We start from the raw sequence: 4770 nt of genomic DNA on the forward strand, positions 1-4770 counted from the left end.
GTACGTGAAACTGCTTAGAGGTTAAGCCCGATGAACCTGAATATCCGTTATGGAAAATTCATCATTAAAATTGTAATATTTAAACAATATTATGATAATAGTGTGCATTTTTTCCATATAAGGACATTGTAATCTATTAGCATACAAAATTTATCATAAAATATAACTTATAGTTTATTCAAATTAATTTGCTTGCATTTTAACACAGAATAAATGTTATTAATTTGATAAAGTGCTGATAGATTTATATGAATACAGTGCGTTAATTTTTCGGAATTATATAATGGCATAATTATCATTGATTTTTGTGTTTATTATATGCACTTGTATGATTAACAATGCGAAAGATTCAGGATACCTTCGGGACCCGTCTTGAAACACGGACCAAGGAGTCTAACATATGTGCAAGTTATTGGGATATAAACCTAATAGCGTAATTAACTTGACTAATAATGGGATTAGTTTTTTAACTATTTATAGCTAATTAACACAATCCCGGGGCGTTCTATATAGTTATGTATAATGATATTTATATTATTTATGCCTCTAACTGGAACGTACCTTGAGCATATATGCTGTGACCCGAAAGATGGTGAACTATACTTGATCAGGTTGAAGTCAGGGGAAACCCTGATGGAAGACCGAAACAGTTCTGACGTGCAAATCGATTGTCAGAATTGAGTATAGGGGCGAAAGACCAATCGAACCATCTAGTAGCTGGTTCCTTCCGAAGTTTCCCTCAGGATAGCTGGTGCATTTTAATGTTATATAAAATAATCTTATCTGGTAAAGCGAATGATTAGAGGCCTTAGGGTCGAAACGATCTTAACCTATTCTCAAACTTTAAATGGGTAAGAACCTTAACTTTCTTGATATGAAGTTCAAGGTTATGATATAATGTGCCCAGTGGGCCACTTTTGGTAAGCAGAACTGGCGCTGTGGGATGAACCAAACGTAATGTTACGGTGCCCAAATTAACAACTCATGCAGATACCATGAAAGGCGTTGGTTGCTTAAAACAGCAGGACGGTGATCATGGAAGTCGAAATCCGCTAAGGAGTGTGTAACAACTCACCTGCCGAAGCAACTAGCCCTTAAAATGGATGGCGCTTAAGTTGTATACCTATACATTACCGCTAAAGTAGATGATTTATATTACTTGTGATATAAATTTTGAAACTTTAGTGAGTAGGAAGGTACAATGGTATGCGTAGAAGTGTTTGGCGTAAGCCTGCATGGAGCTGCCATTGGTACAGATCTTGGTGGTAGTAGCAAATAATCGAATGAGACCTTGGAGGACTGAAGTGGAGAAGGGTTTCGTGTGAACAGTGGTTGATCACGAGTTAGTCGGTCCTAAGTTCAAGGCGAAAGCCGAAAATTTTCAAGTAAAACACAAATGCCATACAAATATAATTATATTATATAAATCAAGCTAATTAATATACTTGAATAATTTTGAACGAAAGGGAATACGGTTCCAATTCCGTAACCTGTTGAGTATCCGTTTGTTATTAAATATGGGCCTCGTGCTCATCCTGGCAACAGGAACGACCATAAAGAAGCCGTCGAGAGATATCGGAAGAGTTTTCTTTTCTGTTTTATAGCCGTACTACCATGGAAGTCTTTCGCAGAGAGATATGGTAGATGGGCTAGAAGAGCATGACATATACTGTTGTGTCGATATTTTCTCCTCGGACCTTGAAAATTTATGGTGGGGACACGCAAACTTCTCAACAGGCCGTACCAATATCCGCAGCTGGTCTCCAAGGTGAAGAGTCTCTAGTCGATAGAATAATGTAGGTAAGGGAAGTCGGCAAATTAGATCCGTAACTTCGGGATAAGGATTGGCTCTGAAGATTGAGATAGTCGGGCTTGATTGGGAAACAATAACATGGTTTATGTGCTCGTTCTGGGTAAATAGAGTGTCTGGCATTTATGTTGGTCACTTGTTCCCCGGATAGTTTAGTTACGTAGCCAATTGTGGAACTTTCTTGCTAAAATTTTTAAGAATACTAATTGGGTTAAACCAATTAGTTCTTATTAATTATAACGATTATCAATTAACAATCAATTCAGAACTGGCACGGACTTGGGGAATCCGACTGTCTAATTAAAACAAAGCATTGTGATGGCCCTAGCGGGTGTTGACACAATGTGATTTCTGCCCAGTGCTCTGAATGTCAAAGTGAAGAAATTCAAGTAAGCGCGGGTCAACGGCGGGAGTAACTATGACTCTCTTAAGGTAGCCAAATGCCTCGTCATCTAATTAGTGACGCGCATGAATGGATTAACGAGATTCCTACTGTCCCTATCTACTATCTAGCGAAACCACAGCCAAGGGAACGGGCTTGGAATAATTAGCGGGGAAAGAAGACCCTTTTGAGCTTGACTCTAATCTGGCAGTGTAAGGAGACATAAGAGGTGTAGAATAAGTGGGAGATATTAGACTTCGGTTTGGTATCGCCAATGAAATACCACTACTCTTATTGTTTCCTTACTTACTTGATTAAATGGAACGTGTATCATTTCCTAGCCATTATACGGATATATTTATTATATCTTATGGTATTGGGTTTTGATGCAAGCTTCTTGATCAAAGTATCACGAGTTTGTTATATAATCGCAAACAAATTCTTTAATAAAACGGTGCATTTATGTATTTTTGATTTGAAAATTTGGTATAACTCCAATTACTCAGGTATGATCCAATTCAAGGACATTGCCAGGTAGGGAGTTTGACTGGGGCGGTACATCTCTCAAATAATAACGGAGGTGTCCCAAGGCCAGCTCAGTGCGGACAGAAACCACACATAGAGCAAAAGGGCAAATGCTGACTTGATCTCGGTGTTCAGTACACACAGGGACAGCAAAAGCTCGGCCTATCGATCCTTTTGGTTTAAAGAGTTTTTAACAAGAGGTGTCAGAAAAGTTACCATAGGGATAACTGGCTTGTGGCGGCCAAGCGTTCATAGCGACGTCGCTTTTTGATCCTTCGATGTCGGCTCTTCCTATCATTGTGAAGCAAAATTCACCAAGCGTTGGATTGTTCACCCATGCAAGGGAACGTGAGCTGGGTTTAGACCGTCGTGAGACAGGTTAGTTTTACCCTACTAATGACAAAACGTTGTTGCGACAGCATTCCTGCGTAGTACGAGAGGAACCGCAGGTACGGACCAATGGCACAATACTTGTTCGAGCGAACAGTGGTATGACGCTACGTCCGTTGGATTATGCCTGAACGCCTCTAAGGTCGTATCCGTGCTGGACTGCAATGATAAATAAGGGGCAATTTGCATTGTATGGCTTCTAAACCATTTAAAGTTTATAATTTACTTTATAAACGACAATGGATGTGATGCCAATGTAATTTGTAACATAGTAAATTGGGAGGATCTTTGATCACCTGATGCCGCGCTAGTTACATATAAAAGCATTATTTAATACAATGACAAAGCCTAGAATCAATTGTAAACGACTTTTGTAACAGGCAAGGTGTTGTAAGTGGTTGAGCAGCTGCCATACTGCGATCCACTGAAGCTTATCCTTTGCTTGATGATTCGATAATAAAGATGTTGCAAGCGGGCATAATCATTATGCTTGCTTGCAGCATCGCACGCCACTTTGTTTGTGGTGTGTAAGGTAGGGAAGAAGAAATATAAAAGACCTAAATTGGAAACATCAATATATAAGTAAATATTGAACAAACAAAATGTATCGTCATCTTATTAGTGACGCGATGATAAAGTGGCAAACATATTCCATGTATAAATATTCCTATGGTATTAAAATTCAAGTAAAGAGGACATATATAAAAGTTTGTATATATGGTTCATTCAATGGTAGCAGCGGTTGGTTGGTTGGTGTCTGCTCCTCTTATTGTTCAAAACTTATGTTATGGTAGCAAGTCTATATCGTCATATTATTAGTGACGCGAAAAAGTAGTGGCAAAACATATTCCATGTATAAATAAATATTCCTATGGTATTGAAATTCAAGTAAAGAGGCCATTCAAGTAAAGAGGACTTATATAAATATAAGTATATATAATGGTAGCAGCGCGGTTGGTTGGTTGGTGTGTCTGCTCCTCTTATTGTTCAAAACTTATGTTATGGTAGCAAGACTGTATCGTCATATTATTAGTGACGCGAAAAAGTAGTGGCAAAACATATTCCATGTATAAATATTCCTATGGTATTGAAATTCAACTAAAGAGGACATATAAAATTACTATCAATGGTAGCAGTGGTTGGTTGGTTGGTGGTTGGTTGGCGGCTGCTCCTATTATTGTTCAAGACTTATGTTATGGTAGCAAGTCTGTATCGTCATATTAATTATTAGTGACGCGAAAAAGTAGTGGAAATCATATTCCATGTATAAATAGATTCCTATGGTAATGAAATTTTCAAGTAAAGAGAGGACCATTCAAGTAAGAGGACATATAAAAAGTAAGTATATGTTCCTCCAATGGTAGCAGTGGTTGGTTGGTTGGCGGCTGATCCTCTTATTGTTCAAAACTTATTTTATCAATATGAGTTTGGCAATACAATAAAGAAGACCAATCTAATCCATATAAAACTAAATGTATTATATGGATATGCTTAGGAAACCCATATATTCATAAAAAAAAATTATGTATAGAAAATTATACATATATCTTTTATATAAATGAATCGTATGGATATCGCCTTATGGTAGGTATAATAACTTTTTAAGGCATAATAATGTATAATATAGAAAATATACATTGAAATATAAATGCATTTTTATAGA

General features: G+C 37.3%; 1 non-coding gene across 1 annotated transcript in view; it reads left to right on the forward strand.

Moving 5' to 3' along the window:
* The window catches only part of LOC119562039, a 3971-nt gene extending 410 nt beyond the window's left edge, over positions 1-3561 (forward strand). The window contains exon 1 of the ribosomal RNA XR_005221629.1: positions 1-3561. This exon is cut by the window's left edge and continues 410 nt beyond it. This is a non-coding gene — a ribosomal RNA (large subunit ribosomal RNA).
* Positions 3562-4770: the final 1209 nt, after the last annotated feature.

Source organism: Drosophila subpulchrella, unplaced genomic scaffold (genome assembly GCF_014743375.2).
Source record: "Drosophila subpulchrella strain 33 F10 #4 breed RU33 unplaced genomic scaffold, RU_Dsub_v1.1 Primary Assembly Seq391, whole genome shotgun sequence".
Taxonomy (NCBI): domain Eukaryota; kingdom Metazoa; phylum Arthropoda; class Insecta; order Diptera; family Drosophilidae; genus Drosophila; species Drosophila subpulchrella.